General features: G+C 38.0%; 2 protein-coding genes across 6 annotated transcripts in view; one reads left to right on the forward strand and one right to left on the reverse strand.

Moving 5' to 3' along the window:
* Window positions 1-16775, forward strand: part of cdin1 (CDAN1 interacting nuclease 1) — a 541570-nt gene that overhangs the window by 216378 nt on the left and 308417 nt on the right. The gene's annotated exons all lie outside the window — the stretch shown is intronic.
* The window catches only part of dph6 (diphthamine biosynthesis 6), a 66823-nt gene that overhangs the window by 14942 nt on the left and 35106 nt on the right, over window positions 1-16775 (reverse strand). The window lies entirely within an intron of this gene.

A 16775-nucleotide genomic window follows, 5' to 3' on the forward strand; every position in this document is an offset into this window, starting at 1 on the left:
ATGAGAAATCGGCTTATGACTGGAATCAAAGGTTTTTTTTTTCAGTTTGATTTATTTATTGCTTAATTTTTATTGGGACAAATAAGATAAAGGCTTTACACTTCATATTTTAAGTATAACCGTATTGACAGCATCACATTTTTTATTCAAATACAAAACATAAATAATATTTCATAGGAAGAAGGCTGAATATTTTGAACACTGTTAATTAAAGTTCTTAAAGCAAAGTTGAAATCCTCTAATGAGAAGATTTATAACCCTTTCAATAACCTGGAGGAAAATCGGAAAATCAGCCCCAAAACCTGGATCAAAACATTTCAAGATTGTTTGGAAAATTATAAAAATTGTCAATCCAGCAATCACTGGTTGGAGTATGATAACATTGCTAATGGGCCAATATAAATGAAAACATGAAAAGTTATCTTTTTTGTTAACCACTGAAGCAAATAAGTGATATTTTCAGAAGAAATTCAATTCAAGTAAAAAATTCTAACTTCTTTCCTCTGCTTGAACAAGTAAGATGTCAGAGTAGTATTCCTCTTTTTCCAATTAACATACAATTTAAACTGGAAACTGAAAAAACAGTCTTTGTTTTAGAAAACAAAAATACACCATTCACAGATGTGGCATAATGAAATTAACATTAATTATAAGCCTATGTTTCATTAGCAGTACATTAATTATCAGGTTCCTTCTCTCATTTGTCAGCATCTTATCACCAACAACTCGTATTTCACAAGTCTAATACAAGCAGGTATTCTGTTAGATGCTTGCCAGTATACCTCAGTGGTGCCGCTGTTATTCATAAGCATAATTAACCATGTGATAATAAGCTCAATTCTCCATTAAATGCCTCTGTTAGAATTAAGGTCTTGAATAATGGAAGCTGAAAAAAATCTATCTGCTTAATGCAGACAGACGAGTCGGAGTAAGGGGTGGCATTAGGAGGTCAGGTCTTTAGAGACACAGTAGATCGGCAGCATTTGAGGTTGGACAGCGTTACGGCTGGACACTGGGTACTGGACAATGCAAATGGATGCTATAGGTATGCTAAGAGTTGCAGAGACTGCCAAGGACATGCAAATCTCTAGCAGGGATAAACTGATGCATGAACAAGGCTATTTACCGATTACCTTCCTCTGCTTGAACAAGTAAGATGTCAGATCCCACCAAGGAGGTTAGACTTTTAAGTGGTATTAGTAGGGTTGGGGTTTAGGATTAGGGTTTTTTTTTATCTAGCATATATATAAAAAAAACTTTTAAAATTAGGGCATGGATTGATTAAAAGTTTGGGCAAATAAAGAGGAAGTTTGTCTTTGCTTTAATGTTTTCCTTTCTTTATTTTGTCACACTAGTGACCTTTATTTGACAGTTGAAAGAAAAAAAGTAGACGCAGAGCGGTTTAACAAACAATCAGATGCTTAATCTATGTCTGTCAAGCAACTGACTGCAGGCTAGTTACCAAGGTTAATATCAAAAATGATAAGCCAATAAATATCAGCTTGTGATACTCCTGTTATTCCAGATCTTGGAATTTTATCTCATCACCAATGTGAGTTTGCAGTAAAAGTTCAATACTTGTACATCTTGTATTTTGTGTTCTTGCATTGAAATCAAGTCTTAGCATACCTATATAGCATGCCACTCTTTTGTCTTGTATGGTTGCAAAAACCTCAGTATTACCCTTTTTCTGCTTTGTCAATAAGGAGATCAACATCCATCCCACATATTCCTATTAAAAAGAGAATTTTTGTCAAGAAGACTAAAGAGCATCAAGAGATTTCCAGACGGTGGCATTACAGACGCAACATCATCATCCATTTATGGAGCCGTGCTTCCTTTTACTTCAGAAAACAGTGTTGTACAATTAGTTACAATTGTAAGTAGTGCTAGCAGGTAATTGTAATGCTAGCAGGTAATTACAATTGTAAAGTACTTAAAATTGTAAGTAATTGTACAAAGCTAATTATTTAATACTTTCAAGATGCTCTGATTTATCACTCTGAAATACAGTGATACGAGTTGTTTTTTGCTTCTTTTTTTCCCCTTTAAAATACTTACAGAACAAGATGCTAGCAACACAATTGTTTTGCTAAAGAGCAGACAATGTCATTGGTATTTCCATAATTGAATGGGTTAACCATTATCCTCAGCTCTTGGGTTCACTTGTCAGCTTTGATGAAGCTTTAGTTTCCATCTCTGCTGCTGCAAATTACTGGGACAGTATACGAGACAGGAGATGGAGGGAAGCTGAATTAGAGAAGCACGTGTGAGTGAAAGGGAAGATAGGGCCCTCGCTGCTCTCAACCATTTGGATCAATCACCGGATCATTTACCTGCTAGCGCGATCTGCCCAGGAGTCTGCATTACGGAGACTGCCTAACATAAAAGCCAGACTCCCACACATCAACAACAAATTGTCAATTGGCATTCCATTTATGAGCCATCAAATGCCATCATATCCACTCCAACAAAGAGGAGGTCCATCAGGTTGGACGTGTGGCTAGAGTCTTTTAACAACTTCTTCTATGAAAAAGTGCTTGCTGCATTTTGAATTCATAAAGACCAACTATCATTTGTCAATTTGAATATCAAAAGGTGAAAGCAGGGGGGCCTCTTGACTGTTAAAGGTAGATTCCCATAGCGTCTACCGAGCAGGTGTGTGATAATCAATTATTAAGGATCCCACTCTGGTTACTCTTAGTGGGAGGTGGAATTGGGGATCTTGGGTTTTGCCGTTTCCATGCAGGTCGTGGATGGTGGGGAGAGACTGCGGAAGGGAAGAGCGAATACTATTTACATAAAATTAACAGTTCAAAAGAATGAGTTCACACACCAATCAAACTTGTTAATTGACTGTCAATGGTGTGTCCCTGAATATACAACACAACTACATTATTCATCTGAGGCCTTGACAGCGAAGACAGTCCAATTTGCATGGCCGTTCTAAATGTGATCAACAACCACAATGCCACATGCATTTTTAATAGGCCAGAGATGGGAACCTTTAATATTCATAAGGGTCAAATAATTGCATATGACATTAACTTTCTTTTAACAAGGTAAGTATTTTTCAAATGGTGGCCTTAGCTCTCCAAATGGCCCTGAGAGAAAAGGACTTTATACGGGGGATAGGAAATGGATGCAACGTGTTCCTGTTGGGTTATATTTGTCATTTAGCTGACTGAAAGATAATTTCAGAATAGTATATTTTTTTATCCACACTTTGAATAGAATGCAACAGTTAAAACAATGTTCCTTTTTTATGATTTTTTCAATGTGACCTGTGCTTTTACATTACAACTCATATTTCTTTACATTGTAGTTAAAAACGGCGTTATTTTTTGAGCAAACTTTGAAGAGCGGTTAGTGCCAAAAGGTCAATGCCCTAATGACATTTCTTCTATTCTTGAGGTGTAGACGGTAACATAATTAAATACTCTCAAAAGGAACTTGCTGGTGTCTCATTTCAGATTGGTACGTCTGAGGTGTTACTAATTAGTTTTTTTATTTTTTATTTTTTTATCAAAAGGATTCCTGTGTTGACCAGACAGTGCCAGACTATGTTCATATTGGTGTTGGAGCCCTCTGGGTCCTCCCATCACACCGAGGACGCCTCAGAGTGTCATTAGCAAAACTTTAGAATGGTGTAGATTAACTAGCCGGGCTTGGATAAAATGACCTGGTATTGACGAACAGTCAGGTTTTTTTTCCCCCTGCCTAGTTCCAAGGACAGAGAGAGGTGGAAAATGGCTCCACCATTCCTATCAGATATGCTAATGGTCACATTTCTCCCCGTTGAGACCTTATACATAATTCAGCAAGAAAAATCTGTGTAAAACTATTTGGGTTAATATGACTTTAAAAGGATTATTAATGCAAAGTAACACCTAAAATCAAAACTAATTCATTGTTTGTAATTAATGTATTTATTTTAATGTTACAAAATGTCTAAACGGCAAATAAATGCATAATAGAAGTAAGAGGAAATATTATCTTTAAGGGACCTATTCTGACGTGTGAGCACTATTTATATGTTACAAGATGTAAAGCTTTTCACAAGGTCTATATTACACTTTCACAGTGCCTTGCAGTATTCATATCCGTTTCACATTTTCATATGTTGTCATGTTAAAACTGTGAAGATTAATCTTTAAGACTCAACGCTGGAGTTAAGTTCAGACTTAGGTCATCCTAAGCAAATATTCTTTGATCAACACACCCCATTGTAGCTCTGGTAATATGTCTGCTCTATTTGTCCCACTGGCAGCAAAAGGTTTTACTGGTCTGTTATAAAGAGTTTTAATTCCATTTATCTTACCATATCAGCTCTGACCAGCTTCCCTGCCTTGCCGAGAGAAAAGCATTCCAACAGCATGATGCTGCCACCATTTTATTGTGGTGCAGTTTTAATAGCGCAGCATTTTACATGAAGGTCAAAGTGTTTGATTTTGTTCACATCTGACCAGAGCTGTGCAGATTCTCCGGTATAGACTGTGCTTTACATTTTCAGGTTCATTATTTAATCCCGTCTTTAAACCAAACTGTTGTACTTGTTGGTTTGCATCATGCAGTTTCATGATATGAAGGTCACAATGGATTTTATTTGGGAGTATCAGATTGAAGGAGATTGAGAAAAAACAGTCACTGTACTGATTTTTAACCCTGAAATCATCCTGTATCATTTTCCTGCCATGTCACATTTATAACTACTTTGTCGCTCTGTCATATAAAATCCCAATAGGATACAAAATTGTCAAAGTTTGAAAAAGTTCAAGGGGTATGAATATGTCACAATCAACATTTAAGGAATAAAATTACTTCCATTTTCAAGATGTCTTTCCAGATTCCGCTTTCTCAATTTTCTCCTTTTACCTGAATATTTCAGGCTTGACAAACAGCTCAAAACACCCCAAAATGTGAGGATCAAAAAACTGAGGCTGAAGTTTTGTTGCATGCATTTAAGTGCATATATTAGTTCCTTTTGGTAGGGATTTGAAAAGCAGTCGCTGTTTAATCCTTATGCAGTGGATGGCAGTTTGTCAGGGATGTGTGCCGTGATTCCATCTTGAACCGGCTTCGAGTCTGTGGGGTTCTTTCAGCATTAGCGAATTCAAAGCAGATCACGTCTGGGACTGGGAAGTGATAAGAAACGGGCTCTTGTTGTGCCGCGCCCTGAGGAAATCCTGCCTCCTCTGACACCTCATTTCTACAAATGCAAACCTTTCAGGAGAGGCACAACCTTTCTCTCTCCTACAGAACCTCTAACTTTGTACATTTGGATTGGAAAGGGGAAAGATATTAGCCCTTTTCTTATTATTCCCTCCTCTTTTTCCCCCGTTCTCTCTTGCTCTCTCTCTTCTTCTTGCTGCTCGTGCTCTAGTTTGAGTCTAACCCCTGTATGCTCATCTGTCACAAAACATTAGCGTTCTTTAAACGGTGACATAAATAGCCGTATAAAGTGCACAAGACAAATATAAGACATTTCTCAGCAGATTTTTGCTTGTCTAAAATTGCACAAATGTTCAGGAAACAAACCAGAAGCACACATTAATAAGTAAAAAAAAAGAAAGGACCAAACTAGCAAATTTAGAAGTACATAAAAGTCAAGAGATTTAAGGAGCTGTAATGGAGACAATGTGTGGTCAGTGTGGGGGACAGAAGCTATTCCCTGCCCCCCAAGTTTTTAAAGCTTGCATGTTTTTTTTTCTGCTTCCTATGTTTGGCCTCGACATGTCCACTCTGTAGACATTGAACTGTGCAGAGGCTGTAACACTGCACTGTCAGCTCTGGTCAACTTTATGCTGGTCAGAAGCTGCCATTCAGTACTATAGCCAAGGTCAGAGGGGAGCTGCCTACTGAATGCTCAGAGATGTGTCTGCAAGAAATACAGCATAAATAAACAGAAAGAAAATACATTTCTGCTTTGATAGATCAAAAACAAAATAAAAGCAACGAGGTTTGAAACAATATTTGTTTCTGCATTTTGCTGTGCACATACAACGTTTAGCAAACAGCTAAATGAAACTCGAGCTATCCGAGGCGGACGTAATGAAATTGGCTTTTGCATTGCAGCACAGTGCCACAACAGAGTCGGGGCTGTGAACGAAGAGTGATGGAGGGGCACGCTTTTTCATCGGGTTAGGCAAAATGCCCCGCTGCCTTCAACTGTCCTGGCCGCACATTTTTTGACAAATTGGTTGTGAGGCTTTTACGACTGATGCACATATCGCAAAAATCAGTTCTGCCAAGCTTCCTCTATGACCTGCCCGTGGGACATGACAAGCCCCCTCCACGCATCGCTCTATCAAGCCGAATCTTTCCAGGACAATGCAAATTATGACAAATTCCATCATCCTGCATTATGCGCTTTCCCCCGCTAATCTCCCTAATTCGAGAGAATCGGGGAGGGTCTCTCGCTGTTTCAGCTGAGGGGCATGTTGTCTGACTGAATGATGCTGAAACTGCAACCCTCATCCCCCGTTCTTGTCTCCCCTTCCCAGCTGTGACCATCTCATCTCTTCTGTCTTTTCTGATTCCCCCCCCTTTTTTTTTGTGAGGCTCCGTCTCTTTGCCTGACCAGTAGGAAAAAAAAATGTCAATTTGATCTGGACACAAATAAATAATCTCAAACAAAATCAGAGAAGTAAAACCATAACAGCCTTATTGAAGAATGTTCAAAAGCTAAATTGCCTGTGAGGGACAATATGAGATTCTGGAAAATGTACATCCAAAGATGATAAAAAAAAATATATATTTAACTATTCATCTAATAAATTAATTTGTTCAGGCCTGCATCTAAAATAAATTAAGACATAGACAAACACACTCTCCCAGTGTCCCTTTCTCACACCATTTTTGTGGACAAAGTGTTTAGTCCAAAACTCACAAGGAAAAGATTAACAGCCTAAAAACATGATCAATAATGCAAAGAGTGACAACAATACAGTAAATACAGTGTCGGTAGAGACATGCATTTCATTTTCTGATCAACAGATGGCAGTATGACTACATTAAAGAGCCGCACAGAATACAGCATAAACACAGGAGAGGCTGACCAGAGAGCGTCGACTATCCCTTTGGATTCACTTCAATTTTTTTTTGTTTTTTTTTTCTTTTTGGAGGGAAAATCCTAAACTACATAAATATATAACATCCTAAAAAGAAATGAGACATTATAAAGTACACTGGAATCCATATAAAAAATGTAAAGACTAATAATACCTTGGTGAATCTGGTAAAATATATATAAAGGACATGTGTTTTTCTTTTTATTTAAATCTACTGGCATGGATGATCAGTAACACATTTTTTGCAAAAAAACAAACAAACAAACAAGTAAAGAAAGATAAGACTTAAAACAATAATTTATACATTTAATTTGTATATTTTTTCTACAATACATAATTTATAATATAATAAAATCTAACAATATTCCAACCACAGCAAAGTGATATAGTAGTGTTCCTATAATGCACTGAATCTCATATGAAAAATACAGCAAATATTAACATTTGCCTCAGTGCATCAGATTCAGCTCAATAAATTTTGACATGCAGTAAATATTGTCTAGTCCATATCGGGAGGATGAGCCCTTGCCCTTAACATCTCTACTTCATAACATTCCAGCCTACAATAAACTTCCTGTTTATTACAAATGTATAGCATGAATGATACATTTGTTAAAAGTGAATGTGCTGGTATATTGGGAGGAAAAAAATAGCAGGCAGCAAATCATTCATCTGCAGCTTTTTTTTTTTTTTACCGCAGCAAGGCATGCTTTGATGACAACAGCATTTGAAACGTGAATAGCCCAAGTTAAAATTTAATACTCTGAAGAACCGCTTCATATGAAATTCATTGTGAAGCAAGAGGCTCAATGAAACATCAACACTTGCGTTCTCCTGAATCATCTGTAGTCAAGATAAAAAAAAATAATAATAAAAAAATTAAAAAAAATATATATATATATATATATATATATATATATATATATATATATATATATATATATATACACACACACACACACACAACAATTTCATACTCTAATTTTTGGTAGTAATATGTTGGAGCAAAATGCTAGTAGATGGTTAAAAATTATAACTTGTGGAATTTGTTGACGTGCTCATGTAATTACAGGAGTTCTCCATAAAAGCACTTTTGACTGAGAAAGAGACACTGAATGCACCAGCAACAGGAAACATTCTTTAGTTTAAAGTAACAATTGTATGCAGATATATCTCTAGTTTTTTTTTTCTCATAACCATTTACCAAGTTTTATTTTTGATTAAAAAAAATCAACAGTACATTAATAAACTACTAAAAATAAAAACGTTTGGCTGTTGTCTGTTTTTAGTTCAAACATTTCCATCGCTACCTCAGATTAAAGTCTTTATGTCTGCAAAATTATTTGTGTAGGGGTTGATTCTTATATTGTTTTGTCTATATGTGGCAAACATGTAGAAAGCTCTTGCAGATCGTCTTTATTTGTTTGTTACCGCGTATGTGCGTGTGTGTGGGTGTGTGCATGCGTATGTGTGTAGGCAGGCCCTGTCAGCTATGCCCTCTCGTCACTGCAGGGGGAAGAAACACACCCGGGCAGCTCTGAATATAGTGGCTAGTTACCATAGTAATGGGATGGTCATACATCTCTCCATTCTGAGACATTGATGGGAGTGGACAGGGCACGCTGCTATGCTTTTTATCTATGCATCTGGTATTCGGTTATTACATTGTACAAATAAAAAAATAAAAAATAAATAATAAAAAAAATCGCAGAGCCATTCCACCGCTCCTTTTACTGGATCCGAATCACAGGGTTGAAATGGGAAGTAAATAGTTGGGTAAGGGGTAATAATTCACAAACGGGACTACAAATAATTGATGTGTTTTGACTGAGTGTTTGCGATTGCAATTGTAATAGCGTGAGTGTCTTGGCAGATGTCTGCGGTGGTGGGATCTTTACATGATGCTTTTCAGATGCCTTCTTGATGTCTCTGAACCATTGCCCCCCTCCCTCTCCCTCCGCACAGCTCATCAGCAGTGACAAAGTGAGAAGCAAACAAGGATTCTCAGACACACACTCTCGCACACACCAATGCGACATGCGCTCTCCTCAGATTAAAAAGCAGTGTCGATCATTTATCAAATGTAATTATATTCAAACACTGTAATTGATTGCATTAATCAAAATATAATTGAATGTTTTGGTGCAATCTCTTCATGAATGAAGACAAGAACAACATAATCCCTTTTACACAAACTGTGGGTATTTATGAGAAGGTGATTATCATAATCTTACGTAAAAATACCTACATACATATATACACTTGTCAGAAAAATGTAAAGACAAAAATGATTTATTTGCTTTCATTTAAGACAGAAAATAAATAATTATTTCTACTTTTGCAAAACATAGCATATTTATTATTAATATGTGAAATTTAACTATCTTGATGTTCTGCTATTAATAGGGTAATATAACCCTTTAGGTTAAAAAATTAATCAATTAATTTCTCAATATGCTACTTTAATTGATGGGTGGCGCTAATTTAGTTTTGAAACCATGACTATCCATGCTCCCCCCCCGCCCCCGCAGGCAGAATTATTCTTTAAAAAAAAAGAAAAAAAATGTCTTTCTTGTAAGCAAGAGGAACATACCTTCATTCACCCAGCTGACAGGCAGCCCCCAGCAACAGGTCGGGGGTAAAAATATTCCCCAAACACACAATTATGTCTACTTTTTAGTCAGCTGACTTGCAGTCCACAGTAACAGGTGAGGGAGGGGCAGAACTGGAAAAAAATCTCACAACCCTATCATTTTTTTTCTTATTATTTTTCTTCTTCCTTCTTGTATAGAGTAAATGTTATAAGAGAACATGTTTGTAAATTAATGATGAAATTTGTTAAATCGGATGAACAAACTGATTGATTGACTGATTGGTATCTTGCTAAAAATAGCTTAAACTGTTGGAACAATCAAGTGGTTTTAAAATCTAAAGTTCTTAAGAACTTCAATACATCCACACCGGTAATTATTCCGGTGCACAATCCTTATGTAGGTGCCATCCAATTCCCACTTGCAAGAAGCCTACATGTCCACACATACACAGCGTGCATCTCGTTTGTTTTTGTCTGTACTCTACGTGCAAAAGAGAAAGAGGCACGATAGCTATCCTGTCCCAACTTCCTATGGTCTGTTGACATGAACCAAGGCAGTCATGTAACCAATAATACATGAAGAGCTGTTCAAAGACAATTAGGATCAGTTGTCAAGGCCAGACCCATTAATGAGTCGGAGTGTGGCAGGGGCCGAGACGGAGGCACAGCACAGGCGAACGCCGCCGCCTGAGAGCCGATGCGCTCTGACAGATCCAGTCCTTCCCCTGTCCTCGCCCGGTACAAGCTGATACCAGCCTGCGCCCATGATGGAGCTGCAGCAGTGGCAGGATATTGTACCAAAAACAACAAGGAAAAAAAAAAGAAGAAAAAAAAAAAAAGGAGGCAATGTTTTCTGAAAATGATGACTGCCAACCCGGGTCAGCCTTCACGCCGTCACAGCAGGAGAGGAAAGAGAGAAGCGGGCTGGGAGGCTCAGAGGATATTGGTTGGAAGCAAAATAATTATCCTTGCTGCTGTCTACCACTTCACATAAAACTGCCCCCTCATCAGATTAAAAAGGCGGTGTGGTTTGACTTTTTTCATAGATGTCTCTGGATTTTGAGGTACAATATCCCAAATCCAAGTTAAACTGATCCAGAAGTGTTTTAAGGCAAAGACCATATGTTTAAAGAGATATACAATTCTTAAGACGTACCAAAAGGGAGAGAGTGAAACATTTGTGATGGTACGTCGTATAAAGGCTTTAATTACTCCAAATATTTACGTATAAATTAATTTAAAAAAATTATGCTGTGCCTGCTTTTGTTTGAAGTGATGTGACAGAATGGATTACGTTAGGGTGTGACAACATCTCGTGATATTAAAATGTCACGATAATTCTTGTTAACGCCCGTCAGCAAAGTACTATCTAGCTGATGTCAGCAGGTGATTTCTTCTGGAGAAATAAGTCTCAAGCAAACATTTCTATTATCAGCCCCGGATGTGAAGTTGAGAGATTTAAGTCTCACACCCGGTTGTATATTTCTTTCAGATTCTTATTTTGAAGTTTCTGTTGTGCTGACAGAGTCCACTAACAAAACCTCTTGTTGGGTTGGCTGACCACATTTAGTTGCTTTAGAATTAAAGAAGCCTTGAAAACGTTTAAGCTATTTATCTTGCAGCAATTTTGGTACCCAGTAACAAAACAAAAAAGTAAGGTAGTGACAAAAACCACACAGCCGCTAGCTGCTTACGGTCCTACGGTATGTGCTTTGAGCCTCCTAATGACACTAACCTAAAGAACTTTTTCTCAGTTTTTTAATCAGTTTAGGATGCTTTGATTATATTTAGTTCAAAATGTAAGACCCTTAAAGGGAAAACACACTGACCTCTAATGCATCATGTGAAGCTCTTTACTTCATAGCTGGATTATGAGAAAATGTATTGCTTCTAAAGGAATAACAAACTGGACACAGCACCATGAAGAATCGGCCACCAAATGGAAGCAAAGGTAGCGGGTTGCTTAAAAAGAAATTAATATTGCTTGTGGCATGTGTTGCCCTTTAAACTGATCAAATCTAAACCAGATAATTCTACAGAGAATAGCTATTGTTAAAAACACAACTTGAGATGTTGGGAAAACTATTTGTTTTGTGAAAATAAAAACACATTTTTCCAATAGGTACACAATTTTAACAGTAAAAAAAATAAAAAAACATACAGCTTGTCACACGTATCTTTTCCCAAAGACCATGGGTGTGTGTCCGACTGTCTCTCTGAAACATTTTGCCAGAGGCCTTGAAGCAGACTCAAGTCTCTGTGCTCGGGTCTAACTGGTTTGATCAGACTGTTTCCTATTTGTCTAATTCAAGTAAAGACAGCTGACCCTGTTGTTTGGGAACAAACTTACAGAGATACTACAGAGGTGATGCGCAGCGAAAGAAACAAAATCAATGCTCGCTGTGGAAAAGCTTTGAGGTGAAACCTGACTGCCAGTCAAAACTTCTCTGGGCTCTCCCCAGACAGAGCAGCGCACAATTCAGGCACTCAGGAATGAAACAACGAGCCTATTCTGCTTATGTTTCCAATGAAAAGAAAAGGGGGAAAAACAAATTTGGGTTACTTCCTCTGCTGCGAATTGGAGCAAGTGACTACACGTGCTAAAGAACACCGCAGCTTTGAGTAGCCTTCAATCTCCCAACTTCTCAAACCGCTGAGCCTTCAAGACCTCATTTTTCATCAGCTCAATTACTCGACAACTGTTCTCCTCCTCAGCCCACCCCTTCTTCCCCTGCCGTATCTCCCCTCCTCCTCAGTTGGAAGTGATCATTTGTTCTTTTATTAAACCTGATAACATCCCCTTGCATTGTCTGAGCGTGCTTGCCGGAGAGCCGCCCCTACTGTTTTTAGCCTCCAGCACTTCGTATTATTGGTGCATTATTTCACGCATGCCCTCCTCTTTTATCAAGCGCATTTGAAGTAATGTTAATAGACTAGAAAATTGAGACATTTATGAAGTATGGGTCGGGTTTATGAAAAAAAAATCCATAAAATATGACAAGGGAGAGGTGAGATAAAAGCAAGGTTTTAATAGATTATGGCAAACAGGGGAGAGGCATCAGATGCTGACAGGCACCTCCTCTGAGATGCCTCATACTTTATTGGATTAATTTTGTTGTATTAGAAATGAAGTTAAACGTCCTAATTAATCTGTTCGTGCTGCATGAATACCTCCCTGAACGCAGATGCATACACACGCAGTTTTTTAGCTAATTACTCTTCTGTGATAATTGAAGTAGATGTAGACTTTAGATGTGGGTTAAGGAAGTTTGGGGAGAAGGGGACAAGGTGTGTGTGTGTGTGTGTGTGTGTGTGTGTGTGTGTGTGTGTGTGTGTGTGTGTGTGTGTGTGTGTGTGTGTGTGCGTGTGCGCGTGTGCGTGTGTGTGTGTGTGTGCGTTTGATGAGCTGGTGGTAGAAAAAGTGTTGCTGTTTTATGCAAGCTAGCTGTTTTTCAGCAGAACATTCAAACCATGAATCTAAAGTAATACATTAAAATTCTGCTATTCATTGTTGTTCTTTTGTGCGTACAATTAGACTTGAAAATGCTGAATTGTGATAAGTACTGACTCACTAAATTTAGATGCTACTCTGGCTGGTATATTTCGTCCATTATTAAGATTACAGGCACAGATACATTTTATTTGTTGAACCTCTTGTAAAGATGCATAACATGGTTTAAAATATATTGCAGCATCTGACACTGAACAATTTAGAGAATTTAATTTGAGAAAATGTCCTTAGTGGAAGTTAATTGCCTTAAGAAAATATTTGATGCTTCAATTAGGGAAACTCATTGGGTTAATAAAGAGCAACTCTCTTTTTTTGCAAACAGAACAGCACTTTGTTTTCTCCTGTAGCATTTCACAAGGTTGAAACATAAAGAGAAGCATCTGTGACCAGCATTTATTTATTTATTTTTTTTTACATATTGTCCTGTCCTAAACCTGGGTTCTTTCTTATGCTCTTCTCTTCAGCTCACCCCACAAGTTTTCTATCAGATTTCAACCAAGAGACTGAGAAGACAATGGAAGAAGGTTCTACCTGAACCATCTCTATGTTCATTTGGCTATACATTTTTGATTGGTATCCTGCTGAAAGGTCTTGTGAGAACCCATTACCAGTCTTCTGTAACAGTCATTAGATTTCAGTTCTGTAAAACTTCTGGTTATTTCAAGGTTCCCATGGCTTTTGGAGGATAAACAGACCCAGAGCATCACAGATCTTTCACCGTACTTAACAGGCAGCACATGGGAGTTTTCACATTTTCATCAGACAGAAAAATGGACACAGCTGTAAAAACAACAAAATCTCTAAAGCTCACCGTTAGAGAATTGCAGCAAAGACTGGCAAAAAAACCCCCCAAAAAAACACAATAACCATTATCTACATGCCAACCATTTCTTTGGAAATGATGCCAATAAAAAGCCTTTTCTGACCAAATCCCTCAAACATAAACATGTGGAAAAAGTCCCTTATGTTCATTGTTAGGTATGATGAAGAATCTTCATGCCATGGGTCTGTTTCTCTTCCAAAACAACCCAACTCATGGTTCTAGTTAGAGTTCCAGCAGAGTTTGGCAAAAGTCGCAAAATTATGTTAGTGATACTTCCAAAACACTGGTGGGCATGTAGACAGCATCTAATGGTTGCTATGGAGACTTGGAAACCCCAAGATGCTTTGCTGCACTTTACAGTTTTCCTCACTTCCTTACTATGCAGACTTATTCCACAGACATGGGTTTTCATGCAGTCTTGTCGCTGGAGGCTAAAAAAAAATAGAGGCCTCTGTGTGATGTCGTATTTATACTCCAGGGACACAAAAAGTCCTGGATAACTAATTACAAGTTCTTGGACAATCTGCCCAACTCAAAAAAATTAAAGTATAAATTAAAACATTGCACTTATTTTGAAGGATAATGTTAGGGATATTAATACTTGTATGTTGCACTCAAATTAAAGGTTGGATTTTTAACATTTTTCAGTGTGACATTATACTATGTAAAATGTTTATTTATTTTAAGGATCATTAGGCCTCTTTGCTATTTAATTTGTCCCCGTCTTTATGTAAATAACCCTTGGGCTTTAACCGGGACAGAAACCTCCACACATCATTCCTTTTCAAGCATGCTCTCCTCTCCAGAATGGGTGGCCCACCATCACTCAGGTTGACCTCTCAACTTCCACAAGGCCAGACAAAGTTTAATTAATTTGTGTTCGGATATTTAAACTTCTATGAGAAGATTATTCAAATCCCACCACCTCCCTCAATGCACCCCTCCCTTTGACGTTAACAGGCAGCGTCAGATCCACATAACTGCTGATGCCTCGCGGCCCATTTTGACAATTTTCAAAACCCAATGCAAATCCCATCAGCGGCTTGCTCAAGACAATATCCCACAGTATTGACTGTCACTCACAATTAGGAGACCCCAGCAAAAGCATCGGTAGGCACCATAGCAACCTGAGGCTGGTGCAGTCAGCTCCCTAAACGCACCCCGCAGAATGTGATCAGTGAGTATAATTTCCCAGCAAATATCCCAAGGGTGAGCCACTTGCCTTAACAGGAAAGAGGAGATGTTTAACAACCATTCAACTGATAGTCCTTCTATTCAGTCCTGTCTGGGCTATTGTGTTCACCTCTGTAAATGTGCCTCCAAAGGGAATGTGACCAAATAGGCAGAATCAATTTAAATAGACATGGAGGGAAGTGTGCAGCTTGAGATTCTTGTCGTCAACTCTGGCTTTAGTATGTGATCAAACCAATTTAATTAATCTACCTACTTATAGGAGCAATCATTCCTAATTACTCTCAATTTGATTTTATTGGTAAAAAGCAGAGTACTGGTAGCTAACCCCCCCCCCCCCAAAAAAAACCCCAAAACAAAACAAAAGCTGGTTTCAGTCTAAACATTAAATCTAACTGGATTGTGTCAAGACGACTTTAAATATAAATAATTTAAAGTATGAAATAATTGTTAAGGATCTGGCAAGCAATTGTTACTACGTCTTTGTGCAGGAGTGAAAGTTGCAAGTCAATGATGATGCTAGGTTCCCATGTATAGAAAGTTTTTAAACTACTGTGAATGATTAATTACTGTACTGCTGGATAACTAGTTTAAAAACATTTCATATTCTCAAAACTTTTTATGACTAATACATTAATTTTAAACAGATACTTAGATAATGTAAATTATTGCTAAAACAAAACAATGTATGCCAAGAACTTCAGTAACCTCACACTCGCAAATAATTTGATATAATTATATTGGGATGCACAAAAACAACTGTCAGTCATGTGAAGAACAATATGACAGAGTGAAAATCAAATCATAAATTAAATTACAGTTTTTATCTTTGCCGCTTGCGGCTTTAAAGTAAACTGATGGGCTCCAATATATCAGTGCCCAATACACCAAGAGCCCCCCCCAGCTCTGACATTAAAAAGGTTAACTAATTCCCTAAATCAAGTCAGATCTGAATCTGTCATACTGCCAGACCAAGTCGACGTTGAGTCAGCTTGCCATTTCCGAGAGCTGACGCTGAGAGACATGACAAGCCAAGCAGACAGACGAACGGATGGATGGGGTTTGAAGGTCCAGCATCCATCACATGCCAATCCGATATGCACTTCCTCTATCCCTCCACCAGCGGCGGTCCTCCGTGGTTAGACTCTGCAGGGCCATTTTCTGTCACTAGCCATGTGCTCGCTCTCAGATCATTAGAAGCAGAGGAATGGACTGGTCCCAATATAGCAGGACAATAAACATAGTGCTTAAAGCCCTACTTAGCTGAATCAACTGGTTAGCCCTCCCTGACTGGTAAACAATAAAGTAAACAATTACTCAGAACTTGTCAAGTTAAGGAATCTGTAGCTCAATTTGTTCCTCCATTAAGGTTTCACTCATCTCCACATAACACACTACTAAGATATGCTTAAGGTTACAGATTAATTTTTGAGTATAGTTGAAACCTTTACGTCCTAAATAAGATATGTGGAATGGAGTTTTACATGACCACAGTTTTTTCTGTCCCTGTGCTCCTTTGAGCAACGAGGAACATTGTCATTAAGATTGAGACAATCACAGCAGAGCCGTGATGAGACAGTGGGGGTG

The sequence above is a fragment of the Poecilia reticulata genome, chromosome 22 (genome assembly GCF_904066995.2).
Source record: "Poecilia reticulata chromosome 22, P_reticulata-male-v2, whole genome shotgun sequence".
Classification (NCBI taxonomy): Eukaryota; Metazoa; Chordata; class Actinopteri; order Cyprinodontiformes; family Poeciliidae; genus Poecilia; species Poecilia reticulata.